Genomic DNA, 17,789 nt, shown 5'->3' with positions numbered 1-17,789 from the left:
AGAGGCTCAGGTTTGTCTGTGTTGCAACACTTCTATCAATTCCTACTTCTGGCAGAACTATCAGTGTTGGTTCAATGGCAACCATGTACACTGCACTCTGAAGAAAAGTACTGTGTAAAACATTCCTGCCATCTGTTTGCGGTGGAGTGGTAAGATTTACACAGAAAAGAAGATTAGAAAATCTACATCCATACAGAAGATAATCAGGTGTTGATGGACTCTGTGCTATGAGCACCAAAATAAGATTAGTGTCAAATGGGTAAGGTCCTTAACCTAGCATTCAATATAATTCTGCACTTCATTGAGATTTGTGCAGCCTGTGTGTTTTGGAGTCTTATTTACTGTGCAGAATTACAAGAAGTAATTTTCTAACATGTACTTGATGTCCATTTTCCCCATAATAATAGTTATGTTTTGGCCATAAGACTGGAATTCTCACCTAAATTATGTGAAATGTCTATTATATAATCTCCTGATCAAAAGGTTAAATTTCACCCAGAAGTGCTTTCTATTCTTTGTTTGGTTGCTTCACTTGCAAATCAGGAGACATGGCTAGTTTTGACAAAGTCTTCTTTTTAAATTCCATATAAAGTTAAAATTCCAAAGCAGAGAACTATATAACTAAATCAGTGAAATGTTGTAATGAGTAGGCAACAATGTAAAATAGAGTTGGATACCCTTATATTAAAATAGTATTTAATTCTGAAAAATGATTACATGGGATATGCTTTACTAGTTAAGGCAAAGTAGACAGCTTTTAACAGCGCTTACAGCCCAGATGAACATTTACCAATCATTTTTCTTTCCTGTTTGGAGGCATATCTGTCTTCAAGATCAAGCAATAAATAAGTACTAACCCTGTGCCAGGTACTAACAGGTTATCTAGTATTTTAATACTATGAACAATAAAAGGGACTCTTTAAAAAGTGTCAATGTCAAAAAAAAAAAAAAAAAAAAGATGTGGCAGTGTTCCAAATTAAAGGAGTCTAAGTAGACATGGTAACAAAATGCAGTACCTAATCCTAGACTGGATTCTGTATCGGAGAAGAAAATGTAAAACAGGTGGTCCCCAGCTTCCTGGGCATTAGGAACCAGGCCACACAGCAGGAGGTGAGCAGCAGGTGACCCAAGCAAAACGTCATCTGTATTTACAGCCATTCCCCATATCTCCCATTAGCGCATGAGCTCTGCCTCCTGTCTTATCAGCCATGGCATTAGATTCTCATAGGAGCGCAAACCTTATTGTGAACTGCACATGTAGGGGATCTAGGTTGCGTACTCCTTAGGAGAATCTAATTAATGCCTGATGATCTGTCACTGTCTCCCATAACCCCCAGATGGGACCGTCTAGTTGCAGGAAAACAAGCTCAGAGCTCCTTCTAAGTCTACATTATGGTGAATTATATAATTATTTCATTATATATTAGAATGTAATAATAGAAATAAGGTGCATAATAAATGTAATGCATTTGAATCATCCCAAAACCATCCATCCCCTTTCAACCCTGGTCCATAGGAAACTGTCTTCCACAAAACCAGACCCTGGTGCCAAAGAGGTTTGGGACCACTGCTATAAAGGACATTGAAGTTACTGACAAAATTGGAATATGGATAGTAGCTTAGAAAACAGTATTATGTCAATATTAAATATACTGAAGTTAGTTACTGCATTTATGTAAAAGTATCTTCTACAGAAGTATATACTGGTGTATTTAGGAATACAGACTACGATATATGCAACTTAAAAAAAATTGAGATGGAGTCTTGCTCTGTCACCCAGGCTGGAGTGCAGTGGCGCGATCTTGGCTCACTGTAACCTCCACCTCCAGGGTTCATGCCATTCTCCTGCCTCAGCCTCCCGAGTAGCTGGGACTATAGGCACCCGCCACCACGCCTGGCTATTTTTTTGTATTTTTAGTAGAGACGGGGTTTCACTGTTAGCCAGGATGGTCTTGATCTCCTGACCTCGTGATCCACCTCCCTCAGCCTCCCAAAGTGCTGGGATTACAGGCATGAGCCACCATGCCCGGCCGATATGTGCAACTTATTCTTAAATGATTCAGAAACAAAATTACCCAGGCATGTGCACACACGTATGAGGGAGAATGTGAGAGAGTGAGAGAAATAAGTCAATGAAGCAAGGATTATTTGTATTATCATTGTAACCCTGTTTGTAAGTTTGAAATGATTTCCAATTAAAATGTTTAAAGTGTTACGGATAAAAAAATTACTAAGTGTGGTGTCAAGCACCTTAATCTTCCTCGCCCTCGTAGCTACTCTGAAGAATAGATGGTATTCCGAGCAAAAACTCACTAGAAACCATTTATGCTAGCCTAACCATATACCTATAGTTTATTATGAAAAGCTCAGCACTGGCCAGGCGCAGTGGCTCACGCCTGTAATCTCAGCACTTTGGGAGGCCGAGGCAGGTGGATCACAAGATTAGGAGATTTGAGACCATCCTGACTAACACGGTGAAACCCTGTCTCTACTAAAAATACAAAAATTAGCCAGGCATGGTGGTGCGCGCCTGTAATCCCAGCTACTCAGGAGGCTGAGTCAGGAGAATTGCTTGAACCCGGGAGGCGGAGGTTGCAGTGAGCCAAGATCGCACCATTGCACTCCAGCCTGGGTGACAGAATGAGACTCCTTCTCAAAAAAAAGAAAAGAAAAGAAAAGTACCATATTCAGTGCTGTCTAGTGACAAGTGTGGTCACTCATCTTAGCACTATTTCTCATGTCATTCCTTCTTTTGTCCTTGCCCTCTCCCCACCCCTTTCTCCTGATTCCTATGTATTCTCCAGATACCACATGTAAAGGTTCAACAGTGTCCATGCAAGTCACAGTGGGTATAAAAAATGCCACCCACCATATCTTAAGTGGCACGACTTAGTAGCAACTTAAAATATTGCCAGTAAAGGCCAAAGTAAAGATTTAAATTTTATACTAAGGTCATGCGTAAAGTAAAGAAGTTCTGTTGAACTTTTCCAAGTTGTCTTCCTTACCCTTAAATACTGGTGTGGGAGCCCCTCTGCACTCATGGAAGCACCCTGTGAATTCCCAGGTGAAGCAGGTACTACTCTATAAGTAACTGCCTACTGACCATTCTGACCTCCACTAGACTAAGATTTTCTCAAGACGAGAACTGATGTCTTATTCAGCATGGTATTATTCCCAGTTCCCAACTTGATGCCGCAAACAAAATTGGTGCCGAAATATTCATTATGTGAATGGAAGACTGTACATTTCTACTTTGAGTTTGTCTTCCTCAAGTGGCACTCATACGTGAATGTATGCTAATTGTTTTCTGTATACGATTTAATAGTGTTTTTTTTTTTGTTTTTTGTTTTTTGTTTTTTTTTTTTTGGAGACAGTGCCTCAGTATGTCACCTAGGCTGGGGTACAGTGGTAAAATTGCAGCTCACTGCAGCCTCAAACTCCCAGACTCGAGCAATTCTCCCACTAAGCCTCCAGAGTGTCTGGGACTACAGGCATGTACCACCATGCCCAGCTATTTTTTTAAATTTTTGTAGAGACAAATTCTTACTATGTTACCCAGGCTGGTCTCAAACTCCTGGCCTCAAGCAATCCTCCTGCCTTGGCCTCCCAAAGCACCAGGATTACAAGGCAGGAGCCACTGCACCTAGCTTATTTTCTTTATTCTTTATTAAAGGATCAAATCTTTAAAAATATTTTAGCCAAGGCCTGAGGAAATTTTCTAAATAAGGAAAAATAGTCTTTCAGTATGAGAAAAGTCAAGTGCTAGATTCCAGCAGTTGAAAGAATACATTTCCCTTTCAAGCCCATAATTCACAATCTAACTACTCTGACCATAACGGAAACAAGCTCTTGACATAAACGCTAATGAATGGTTTGTAAAGACAATGTAACAAATTAGACATTGCTTTTTTCCTAAAGGACAATTGTTTTTTTTTCTTTGCTGGAGAAGCTTAAGTTATCTGACATATTGCTACAATTGTTTAATTTTTGCTATTCAAATTTATTGCAATATTCTCATTTTTTCCAGGGAAGCAAAAACTTAAAAGCAGGTTCATGTTCTGACTGCATGCAGTAGGAAGGGTCTCCACACTTGGGTTTGTGCCTAGGTGTGACGTAAGTGTCTTCCTACAATTGATTTTCAGCTACCTGCTTGAACCTAAGGATCCAACCATACATGAAGATTAAGTCACTTCCCATCACCCTTCTTCTTTTTTTTTTTTTGAGACAGTCTCGCACTGTCGCCCAGGCTGGAGTGCAGTTGTGTGATCTCAGCTCACCGCAACCTCTCCATGCCCAGCTAATTTTTGTATTTTTTAGTAGAGACAGGGTTTCACAATGTTGGCCAGGATGGTCTCAATCTCTTGACCTCGTGATCTGCCCACCTTGGCCTCCCAAAGTGCTGGGATTACAGGCATGAGCCACCAACCCTTTTTTATTTCTATTCTCTTTCTTACTAGACATGCAGTTTAAAATGGAGGCAAGGTAAGAACGAAGGTCACTTTAAAACAATCCATTAAAAGCTTCCCCCAAAATGTAAAATTATTTTACATCTTCCTGAATTCAAGAATGATATACATTTTCAAAGAATATTCAAGTTTTCTAAAAAGAAAGTAAAGATTTCTCAAATCCTAGGCCCTAGTGGTAATCACTGTTAACACTTGTGAACTCTTTTCTAGACATAATTTTATTCTTACACAATATACACACAATGTTATAGAAGTGACAGTATGCACATATATGCACACATACATATGGTTTGCTTCACAACTGTCATAGAAGAAACATCACATTAGTTTGGGTTTTTGGTTTTTTTTGCTTTCTGGGGTTGTTTTTATTTTTATTTTTGTTTTGAGACAGAGTCTTGCTCTGTCACCAGGCTGGAGGGCAGTGGCACGATCTTGGCTCACTGCAACCTCTGCCTCCCAGGTTCAAGTGACTCTCCTGCCTCAGCCTCCTGAGTAGCTGGGACTACAGGTGCGTGCCACCACACCCAGCTAGTTTTTTTATTTTTACTAGAAATGGGGTTTCACCATGTTGGCCAGGATGGTCTCAATCTCCTGACCTCATGATCCACCCACCTTGGCCTCCCAAAGTGCTGGGATTACAGGTGTGAGCCACCACACCCGGCCCACATTAGTTTTCTTAATGTAAATCTGGCTTTGAGCTCTTCACTCTGGTGTCAATGAGCTGTCCAATGCTGATCATGATTGAATGGTCCTTCTCTTTAAGATGATAAAGTGTCCCAACTACTGACCTTTTCGCTACTGCCCCATTTTACCCCTATTTATTGAAGGGTTTAGTACTTAAATCATCTTCAACAACTATTTGTCATTATAATCAGTGACTTCAATTTCTACATAAACAGGAGACCAGAGGAGGTAAAGAGTTGAGGCAGGAGGCCAGGCACAATGGCTCATGCCTGTAATCCCAGCACTTTGGGAGGCCGAGGCGGGTGGATCATGAGGTCAGGAGTTCAAGACCAGCCTGGCCAATAAGGTGAAACCCCATCTCTACTAAAAATACAAAAATTAGCCAGGCGTGGTGGCAGGCACCTATAGTCTCAGCTACTCAGGAGGCTGAGACAGGAGAATCTCTTGAACCCAGGAGGCAGAGGTTGCAGTGAGCGGAGATCATGCCTGGGCAACAGAGTGAGACTCTGTCTCAAAAAATAAAAAAAAACAAACAAAAAAATTGAGGCAGCAAAGGTTGACAATTCTTTTGAGAAGCAGGGTTGTGAAAGGAAGGAGAAAGGGCAGGAGATAGAGGGAGTATGGCCTGAAAGGAAGACTGGGGTTATGTAATAGTTTGGTTTTGTTTTAGAGATAGGGTCTCACTCTGTCACCTAGGCTGGAGTGGAGTGGCACAATCATGGCTCACTGCAGGCTCAAACTCCCAGGCTCAAGTGAGTCTCCCACCTCAGCCTCCCACGTAGCTGGAACTACAGGTACCCATAACATCATCCAAATAAGTTTTTCAGCCGGGGTCAGTGGCTCACACCTGTAATTCCAGCAAGTTGGGAGACTGAGGCAGGAGGATCATTTGAGGTTAGGATTTTGGAACCAGCCTGACCAACATGGTAAAACCCCATCTCTAGTAAAAATACAAAAATAAATTAGCCAGGCATGGTGGCATGTGCCTGCAGTCCCAGCTACTCAGGAGGCTGAGGCAGGATAATCACCTGAACCTGGGAGGCAGAGGCTGCAGTGAGCAGAGACTGCACCACTGCACTCCAGCCTGGGTAACAGAGTAAGACTCTGTCTCAAAAAAATATATATATATATAAGTTAAGTGTTTTTGTAGAAACAGGGTCTTGCTATGTTGCACAGCCTGGTCTCAAACTCCTGGCCTCAAGTAATCCTCCTGTGTCAGCCTCCCAAAGCACTAGGATTACAGGCATGAGCTACCATGCCTGGCTGACTATTGTTTAAAATAGGAGAGACTTTAGTTTAAATGCTGTGAGAAGGTGCCAGTGGAAAGGGGGAATGACATATACAATATTCACAATAAAAGGAGAAAATGGCAAGAGGATTGGGGGTACATTGGGTAGAGGTTTAGGGGAGGAACACAGATTAAGCTCAACAAAGAAAGCAGCAAGAACCAGAGGTGGATGTGGGCGGGTGGTTGATGTGTATGAAAAGTGATAGGGTCAGTGTTTGGAAGTAAAGACTTTTTTGAAGTGGAGATGCTAAAGTAGGTTTGTTGGAAATATTTTTTCTTAAATGATGGTCAAAAAGCAGGATATTTAAAATAAGCAGTTCTGAGGTAGTTCACATAATGGTGAAGTGGGTAAAAGAAAAAGATCACAAGACATTAGAAAAAAAAATCAATGATCTGAAAGTCCAAGATTTGGGATTGCCTTTCCCTGACCCCACCCCCATCATTTCATCAAATCTGTACTTGCCAAGGTCACCATGAACCTCTTAAAGTCGCCCCACTCCAACCTGCTCTCCCTATACAGCCTCCAAATAGGATTCTTCTAAAACAAGACTGAATGTCACACTCCTGTTTAAGAACACCCCATGTCCTAAGTCTCCATTCTTTTTTAAATTGACAAATAAAAATTGTACATATATATCTTATGCAATATGTTTTGAACTACATATACATGGCTGGGCACGGTGGCTCACACCTGTAATCCCAGCACTTTGGGAGGCCGAGGTGGGCGGATCACGAGGTCAGGAGATTGAGACCATTCTGGCTAACATGGCGAAACCCCGTCTCTACTAAAAATACAAAAAAAAAATTAGCCGGGCGTGGTGGCAGGCACCTGTAGTCCCAGCTACTCAGGAGGCTGAGGCAGGAGAATGGCGTGAACCCGGGAGGCGGAGCTTGCAGTGAGTCAAGATCGCGCCACTGCACTCCAGCCTGGGCGACAGAGCAAGACTACATCTCAAAAAAAAAAAAAAAAAAAAGATAATACATATACATTGTGAAATGGCTAAACTGAGCTAATTAACATATATAACCTCACATTCTTATCACTTTTGTGGTGAGAATACTTAAGATTTTAAATTCTTAAGAATACCTTCTGATTAATTCATAAAGTAATAATTAGTGAATTTCGCCATACTAAACTCTGACTTCTCAAAGGGCAACAGTATCTCTTGCTATGTTGTCTGTGTATTGAGTAGGAGGAAGATGCAGGACAAATAGTTGCTTCCAGTTAACCATCCTCCCCTTCCTCCTTAAAAAAAAGAAGGCTGAAATTTGACCATGCATGTTATTACCCAGCTGCAAGACTATATTCTCTAGCCTCTTTTGCAGCTAGATGTGACCATGTGACTAGGTTTTTGGCCACTGATATGTAGGAGGTCTGGGAAGACTTCTTAAAAGAGGGGATAAGCTGGCATGATAGCATAATCCTATAGTCCCAGCTACTAGGGAGACTGAGGCAGGAATGTTACTTAAGCCTAGGAGTGTGAGACCAGCCTGGGCAGTATAGTGAGATCTTGTCTCTAAATTTTTTTTTTTTTTTTTTAAATTTAGCCAAACACAGTGCCTGCAGTCCTAGCTACTCAGGAAGCTAAGGTGGGAGGATCCCTTAAGCTCAGGAGTTTGAGGCTGCAGTAGCTATGATTACTACACTGCACTCCTGCCTGGGCAACAGAGCAAGACCCCATCTCCAAAAATAAAGAGGGGGGCACACCATTTTTTGTTCCTACTGCCTAGAGTGAAGATGACGATTGAAGATCTGGCAACTATGTTGGACCATAAAGATGAGGGCCTCATCCTATAGATGGCAGTGTAGAGAGCTGGAAAGAGCTTACATCTCTGACAAATTCATTTAGCTATCATGTGAGGCCTCAAGTAATTCCTTCTGGACTTTATGAAAAAGGAATAAACTTTTAGTTGTTTAAGTAACTGTTATTTTGGATTTTCTTGTTATATGCAGCCAAACCTTATCCTAATTGAGACCTAGATTTGGTTGGATATCAGGGAAGGATAAAGTGGTCTTCATTTTCCAGCCAGACCCTAAAGAAGATACAAGATGTATGCAACTGTAGAAAAGATGAAGTCCAAGAAAGGTAGAGTTTAGTTCTACAGTTGGTTCCCTGGAGAGAACAGGGCAATTTTCATGTTTAAACATGATACATCCACCTGGGGAAAGAAAAATGGTACAATCTTGGGGGGGAGAGAAAGCAGCAGCAGTAGCCTGCAGTGGTGGAAGCTAATTAAATGCAGCAATTTTATTTTTATATTGATGTCCAGGGTGACAGCCCTTGGATTCCACTTTTCAAGCAGTACTAAATTGGCTGTACTTTGACCCTGAACTAAGACTGTGCTTGTCTTCATTGACCAGAGATAACTGGAGAAGTAAACATGTGGTATTGGGGAGAAGAAATTGACATTACTGCTCCTAAGATTTGCAATAGGTGTCTGAAAATAGGGGCTTTAGAAAAGAAGCCATGAGGTTTTTTTGTCCACAGAACAGTATGATCTGGACATAGGCACAAAGAGTTTTCTACAGATTTTCCCATCTACTTAGGAATAGTCATTCACAGTGGAACCTGTAGGAGGAACCCCCAAACAAGTAGTAGACTACAGATGAGTACAGCTTTGAAGATTTCCTTTGAAAAGGTTATTTAACCTTCTTTATACTTTCTAGAAGTACAAAGTACAAAATTAACTACAGGGTTTTTATTCTACTCCCTTCCCCTAGTTAGACATCTCTTCTCCACCCTAGCCCACAAGGTGATCACTTCACTGGCTGGTAAATTGTCCACTGTAATCTGTAAATGAGCCAAGATTGCTGTGTGCTTTGCTCAGGCCATTCCTCTCATGGTTATGATACCACTGACAGGGAGATATATAATATATATGAAGAGAGAATATATACATTTGTATATTATAGTATAAGATATACATTTGCATATTATATATTTGTATATAATATACAAATTCAAGCCTTATTACTACTGATTTTCCAAGAGATCATCTCAAGCAGTAGGCTATAATTAGAAACAGATTAGACATTCCTTGTTGCAGTCATCTACCTACCTCCTGGCCATCTCCCTCACTGATTATTTTAGAACTTGGGCCACTGTCTTTTTCTCACTACTACCTCTATCACTACTCTTAGTGCTTTCAATATCTCATATTTGATATATTTGAATCGTGGAGAGAAAGATGAGACCACACTCTACCTTGTCAATAATTTCACCATCTCTGGTCTTTATTTCATGCATCCAAGCCTTTGAACATCCATCTTTCTTCTTTACTTCTAAAATTCGTTTCCTCTATCCATTGATCCCACCACTTTTCCACTGTCCATCACTAAGACTTATACCTACACCTCATGTCCTCATGATCTCTTTACTCAGCTTATGTTCCATGATCCATCACTAGAGCCACTTCCCCTGAAACACAATCACTTTGCTTGCTCCTATCTACCTTCATGACATTTACCTATGGCAATCCCAACTTCCCAACCCTGGTTAAACACAACTCTTTTCCTATTCTGCAGTTACACCAAAGCAACTGAAAATGGCCAGAGACAGTCAGCCAGCTGCTCCAACTGGCCTCACTTTAAGTTCATGAACACTGATTTCAACATTGCTTAACAATTCCATTACTTTTTTTTTTTTTTTTTTTAAGAGATAGGATTTCATAGTCACCCAGACTGGAGTGCAATGGAACAATGTTAGCTCACTACAGCCTCAAACTCCTGGGCTCAAGGGATTTTCTTGCCTCAGCCTCCCCAGTAGCTGGGATTACAGGTATGTGCCATGACACCCAGCTTTTAGAAAGTTTCTCACTATTGGCTGGGCGCGATAGCTCACCCGTGTAATCCCAGCACTTTGGGAGGCCGAGGCAGGCAGATCACAAAGTCAGGAGTTTGAGACCAGCCTGGCCAATATGGTGAAGCCCTGTCTCTACTAAAAATACTAAAATTTTTAGTGTAGTGTGGTGTGGTGGCACACGCCTGTAGTCTCAGCTACTTTGGGAGGCTGAGGCAGGAGAATCACTTGAACCTGGGAGGCAGAGGTTGCAGTGAGCAGAGATCATGCCACTGGGTCCAGCCTGGGCAACAGAGTGAGACTCCATCTCAAAAAGAAAAAAACAAGTTAGCTGGGTGTGGTGGCGGGTGCCTGTAATCCCAGCTACACAGGAGGCTGAGGCAGAAGAACTGCTTGAACCCAGGAGGCAGAGGTTGCAGTGAGCCAAGATCACACCAGTGCATTTCAGCTTGAGCAAAAGAGCAAAACTGTCAGAAAACAAAAGAAAAAAGAGAAAAGAAAAAAGAAAAGTTTCTCACTATCCAAGATAATGGTTTCATATGTCGTATTCAAATCTCCAATACCTCCAATTCATCTTTACTCTCAGTAAGTTGATTTTCATAAGAGAACTACTCATTTAACCACTACCAGCTCTACCCACTTCCCGCATCTCTTAATAATTTGTAATTAATAAACTGCCCTTACTCCCTAGGCCAAACGCCTTTGTGAACTAGATCCTGTCCGTTCTCACTTTCTCAGGATGTTTTCTTACAACTAGTATCTTAACATTATTAGCTTTCCTTTCTCCATTGTTCCCAATAGTAACTCTCGTTTTCTTCAGAGTGTTTCAAAGGTCCCTAGCAGAAGTTGAGCAATTTTACTCATGAGTTCTATTGTCTTGAAATTTGTCTTGGACAGGACAGGACCAGCTATTAAAATGTCTTCATTAATTATATAATTATATTTCAGGATCCCACACCATTCTACTTTCTCCGCCCACCCCCCCCCCCCCACCCCCGGTACAAAAAAATCATTTCTTGACAAAGAAGATACAAGCAAAATAGGAATAGAAGTTCTTCATCTGTAAACATGACATCATTTACAGTATATCTATTTCTTATCTTCAGGTGGCTATTTCTCATATTTTTTCCTAGAGGGGGTCTTGCTCTGTTACCCAGGCTGGAATGCAGTGGCACAATCATAGCTTACTGCAGCTTCAAATTCCTGGGCTCAAGCAATCCTCCCACCTCAGCCTCCTGAGTAGCTGGGACTACAGGCATGCGCCACCATGCTTGGCTAATTTTTTTTTTTTTTTTTTTTTTTTTTTTTTAATAGAGATGCAGCCTCACTGTGTTGTCCAGGCTGGTCTCAAACTCCTGGCCTCAAACATCAGATCATAAATTTAAGAAGTTCTCTAGCTGTCTGTAGCATTTTTGCAAGTCAGCTCATTTTTGGCAAAAATGCCAAGAGGATTGGGGGTACATTGGGTAGAGGTTTAGGGGAGGAGCACAGACTAAGCTCGGCAAAGAAGGCAGCAAGAACCCAAGTTTGATGTGGGCAGGTGGTTGATGTGTATGAATTCTTGGTACTATTGCTCCAGGCCTGCCACATTTGTGTATTCTTTTTTGAATATATATTCCTATCTTTTTATCTTTTGTGCAAGTTAACATTTGAGCTTAATGGAGAGCTCTTTGTCCAACCACACAGGATTTAAATAATTCCTCTCTTACTTCGAGAGCATTTGCACTTCCAGATTTTGATAGTTTGTGATTCCTTTTGGCTCATCTTTCCCTCTGTAGGTCTCATGACAATATAATAGTGTCTTTTCTTTGAATTTTGTGAGATATACTTCTTATAGTCTTGGTCAACCAGTTAACCATGTCTATTTTTTTTCTCTCCCTTTTAGGATTCTAACTCTAATTTGGGTCAATTTTCCCAAGTTTCCCATCACTAACTTTTGCCAACAATTCCTCTTTGTTAGAATTAAGTAGAGTAGCAGTTCCCTATTTGTTGCTTCTGTCTTGCAGGAGATAAACCTATCAAGACAGTAAATAAACATGTTAACACTTGGTGAACATTTATTTTGGTCATTTCACATGAACCAAGCATATCAGTACCATTATATTATTAAAATTCAGAGAACATTGTGGTATAAGTATTTATATATTTTTCCTATGAAGAAATGGAGATTCAAAGAGATAAAAATAACTTAATTTGTAACTTACTTGATCATCTCATATACAATGTATAATACTAGAAACTGGAAAGACAAAGTCCTTGTTTCAGGGAGCTTTCAATACTATGGGAGAGGCAGATGAACTAGCAAAGAAGTTAGCTTCACCAGAACTGAATGTAGTGAGAGTTGAAGATGGGTGCTCCCCATAATATTAGAATATATTTATCAGACAAATTCATGCCACCTGACAAGACAATAGAAATCTACCAAAAGTTTAATGATTCAGACAGGTAAGAAACAAACTAAAAGCACATTGGAGAGAGGAACATAATGACCAGAATAAAAGCAGCAGAAAGCTTTACCATACTACAGACCAAGTCAATAATTTATCAATATTCAGCTTTTTAGTATGAGAGGATTTACAGGGACAACTATAAGTAGCATAGTGGTTAAGAGTATAAAGTCAGAGAAAGAGTTCAGTTCGAATTCTGACTGTGCAACCTACTAACTGTATAGATTTGAAAACAAAACAAACAAAAAACTTAATATTCAACCCCTGGCTTTGATTTACTGCATTTATAAGACAAGGATGATAATGCTAATCTTGTGGGACTTGTGAGGTCATAGTAAATATATGCCAGTAGTTCTCAAAGTGTAGTCCATGGAACCCAGGAATCTAAGACCAATTTCAGTGGGTCCATAAGATTAATTTCATTAGAATGCATTATTTAGCCAGGCACTGTGGTTCAAGCCTGTAATCCCAGCACTTTGGGAGGCCAAAGCAGGAAGATCACTTGAGGCCAGGAGCTCAAGACCAGCCTGGGAAACATAGGGAGACCCCGTCTCTACCAAAAAGATATTTTAAAAAATTAGCTGGGTGTGGTGGCACACTCCTGTGGTCCCAGCTATTCAAGAGGCCGAGACAGGAGGATTTTTTCTGTCTCATAGCAAGCTATGATCACACCACTGCATTCTAGCCCAGGTGAGAGCAAGATACTGCCACTAAGAAAAAAATAAAACTAAAGATTAAAAAAATGCATTATTTGCCTTTTTCACTATGCTGACATTTGCACTGATTGTACAAGAACAATAGTGGGTAAAACTGGTGGTATCTTAGCATGCATCAAAACAATGGCAGTCATGGTATTTTCCTCCACTACACACTCTTGATTGAGGCAGCAGGGAGTAGGGGAAAGGAAGCCAGTTTCACTTAAGAATTTTCTCGATGCAGCCGGGCACGGTGGCTCACGCCTGTAATCCCAGCACTTTGAGAGGCCAAGGTGGGCGGATCACCTGAGGTCAAGAGATCAAGATCATACCGGCCAACATGGTGAAACCCCGTCTCTACTAAAAATACAAAAATTAGCTGAGAGTGGCAGCGTGCGCCTGTATTTCCAGCTACTTGGGAGGCTGAGGCAAGAGAATCACTTGAACCCAGGAGGCGGAGGTTGCAGTGAGCCGAGATTGCGCCACTGCACTCCAGCCTGGAGATACAGCGAGACTCCATCTCAAAAAAACAAAAATGAAGAATTTTCTTGATTAAGCAGTAAAAAAAAAAAAAAAAAAAGTTAATTTTATACAATCTTGACCCTTCCATACACATATTTTTAATATTCTATGCAACGAAGTAGGGAGTACACCTAAAGCACTTTAGCTCCATACCAAAGTATATGGTTGTCTCAAGGAAAAGCACTTATGTGATTCATTGAGTGGGCTAAACTAGCTGCTGTTTTCATGGAACACCATTTTTACATGAAAGAGTGATGAAGAGACAAACCCTAGTTATTCAGACTTTAATATCCAGATAGCATTTTCTTGAAACTGAATGAAATGAGTCTATAATTTCAAAGATGACTGACTACATGCTCAAAGCGTTCAAGAAAAAAATTAGAATTTTGAGGCCAGGCACGGTGGCTCATGCCTGTAATTCCAGCACTTTGGGAGGCTGAGGTGGGTGGATCACTTGAGGTCAGGAGTTCGAGACCAGCCTGGCCAATATGGAGAAACCCCGTCTCTACAAAAATACAAAAAAATTAGCTGGGCGTGGTGGTGCACGCCTGTAACCCCAGCTACTCGGGAGGCTGAGACAGGAGACTCACTTGTACCCAGGAGGCAGAGGTTGCAATGAGCCAAGATCATGCCATTGCATTCCAGCCTGGGCAACAGAGTGAGACTTCATCTCAAAAAAAAAAAAAAAAAAAAATTTGAATTTTGAAATAGTGTGTCTGCCACTGTGGCCTTGACAGTTTTCCAATATTTAAAGACTTTCAGGTTAAATAAGTGGTGATATTTATGAATATTGTATAAGACCCAGCTGGACAACCTAGGCTTCATCTAAGTATCCATCTAAGTTTCCTTAACCTGAATCATGTCTGCAAAATCCCTTTTGTCAACTGAAATAACATACTCACAAGTTCTAAAGATTCAGTCATGGAAATCTTTGTGTGATATTTAATTTGCCTACCACAGATGTAGAAGAATTGAACACTAACAACAAACTTGATAGTTATAAAACATTCCACTCAACAGCAGCAGCAGAATACACATTCTTTTTAAGAACACATGGAAAATTAACAAAGACCAGCCATGTTCGGGGCTATAAAACAAGTTTCAATACATTTTAAAGGATTTTAGGTGCTGGAGGTGGCCAAGATGGTTGACTAGAAGCAGATAATATATGTAGCTCTCATGGAGAGGAACAGAAAGGGTGAGTAAATATAGCACCTTCAACTGAAACATCTAGTTACTCACATTGGGACTAATCAAGGAAGCAACTTGACCCACGGAGGATGGACAAAAGCAAGGCAGGATGATGGCCCATCCAGGAGCAACACGGAGCCAAGGGAACCTCCCCCGACCCTGGGAAGTGGCGCATGAATGTGCAACCCCAGGAACCCATGCTTCTCCCAGGGATCTTTGCAATCCTTGGGTCAGGAGATCTCCTTGTGAACCCACTCCACCAGGGCCTTCTGTCTGACACACACAGCTACACGGAGTCTCAACAGAACAGCCACTCAGGCACATGTGGAGACCCAGGAGAGCCTCAATACTCGGGCTTTCCAGACTTCCCAGCAAAAGTAGTTTCAACTCCAGCAAAGCAGAAGGTTAGACCTCTGTACATATCCTTAGGAAAAAGGCTGAATCCAGGGGGCTGAGCAGTGACAGTCTGCAGGCCCCACTTCCACAAATCTCACAAGATAAAGACCCACTGGCTTAGAACTCCAGACAGCCACTGGTAGCAGCGTCACACCTCCCTGGAATAAAACTCCAGCAGGGAAGGGTGGGCTGCCATCTTTGCTGTTTGGGCAACTTAGCCGTTCCAGCCTCCAAGCTTTGGAGAGTCTAAGCTGACCAGGGGCGGAAGGGATGCCCCAGCACAGCTGCTTTATAAAATGTGGTCAGACTGCTCTTTTAAGCAGGTCCCCAATCCCTCCTCACTGGGCGGGATCACCAGAGCCTCCAGCCACCTGCACCCATGTTCTCCAGCCAACAGAGATTTGGAGCCTCCCTGGGATGGAGCTCCCAGTGGGAGGAGTGGGCTGCTATCTTTGCTGTTTGGGTGATAGCATTTCTAGTTTTCAGGCTTTGGAGAGTCCAAGCCAACCTCTGACCAGGCAGAAGCAGTACCCCGGCATGGTACAGCTGCCCTGTGAAACATGGCCAGACTGCTTTTTTAAGCCGGTCCCCAATTCTGTTCCTCCTCACTGGGCAGGAATTCTCAACTGGGGCTTCCAGCCACCCCCTCCAATGCTGTCTGGCAAACACAGATTTGAAAACTTCCTGGGACAGAAATCCCAGAGGAAAGGGTGGGCCACCATCTTTACTGTTTGGGAAACTTAGCTATTCTAGCCTTTGGACTTTCGAGAGTCCAAGATGGCCAGGGGCTGAAGTGGATCCCCAGCACAGCACAGCTACCCTACCAAACACAGCCAGACTGCTTTTTCAAGCAGGTCCCTGATCCTACTCCTCACCACCAGGAGGGGTCTGCAGCTATCCCCACAGTGTTCTTCAGCTGAGAGAAGTTTCAAGCCTCCCCAGGCTGGAGCTCCCAGATGGAGGGGAAGGCCATCATCTTCGCTGTTTGGGTCACTTAGCTATTCTGGCCTTTGAGCTTTGGAGTGTCCAGGGCTGAAGCGGATCCCCAGCACAGCACAACTGCTCTACCAAAATGTAGCCAGACTGCCTCTGAAACAGGGTTTCACTCCCACTGCCCAAACTGAGCAATGGCTCTATCTCAGCTCACTGCAACCTCTGCCTCTCGGGCTCAAGCGATTCTCCTGTCGTAGCCTCCCAAGCAGCTAAACTATAGACACACCACCATGGCTGTCTAATTTTTGCATTTTTTGTTGTAGAGGCGGGGTTTCACCATGTTGCCTAGGCTGGTGTCAAACTCCTGGGCTCAAGTGATCTGCCTGCCTCAGCCTCCCAAAGTGCTGGGATTACAGGCATGAGCCATTGTGTCCAGCCCAGACTGCTTTAACTGAGTCTCAGATCCCATTCCTCCTCACCGGGAGGAACTTCCCAACCAGGGTTCTCCAGCTACCTCCTACAGGTCTGCTTGGGCTGGCAACAGGTCTATAACTCCCTGGAGCAGAACTTTCAGAGGGAAGGGCAGGCTACCATCTTTGCTGTATCGCAGCCTTCACTGGTGATACCCCCAGGTACTGGAAAATCCAGGACAACTAGGGATTGAGCAGGCCCCCAGCATACCACAGCAGCCCTGCGGAAAAGTGGACAGACTGTTACATGGGTACCCATTCCCATATCTCCTCATTGGGCAGGTCCTCCAGGCCTGGGCCTCCAGTCAACCTCCACTATAGCTATCAAGCCAGTGGCAACTTGGCAACTCCCTGAACAGAGCCTCCAGAGACAACTGAAAGCCTCTCTGCCACTGCCTCTGTAGTGGAACTGCCCTTGCTATCCTCAGACTAACAAAGGCACAAAGGCCCTAAGTACTCTATTCACACCTCCAACAAGATGCTCCAATCATTCCCCAACAAAGACACCAATTTAACAACTATCTACACAGAAAAAAAACACCTTCATAAGAACCAAAAATCAGGTGAGCCCTCATAATACCTAGTTCTAACTTCATATCACTGCAAGAGGCTCTGAAGAGATAGAAAAAACAGTCCCAAATAGCTGATGCCACCCCTCCTCTACCCCTGGCAGCTGGTGTGGTACGGAGAACATCTCTGGGCATGGGGGAAGGAGAACACAGCAATTGTGAGGCACTCAACTCAGTGCTGTCCTGTTAGAGCAGAAAGGACCAAACTCAGCTGACACCTGGCCACAGAGGGAACATTTAAACCAGCCCTAGCCAGAGGGGGGAATCACTGATCCCAGTGGTAGGAACTTGAGTTCCTGCAAACCTTGCCACTGAGGGCTATAGTGCT

Source organism: Pongo abelii, chromosome 15 (genome assembly GCF_028885655.2).
Source record: "Pongo abelii isolate AG06213 chromosome 15, NHGRI_mPonAbe1-v2.0_pri, whole genome shotgun sequence".
In the NCBI taxonomy this organism is placed as follows: domain Eukaryota; kingdom Metazoa; phylum Chordata; class Mammalia; order Primates; family Hominidae; genus Pongo; species Pongo abelii.
Note: the sequence above shows the minus strand (reverse complement) of the source record.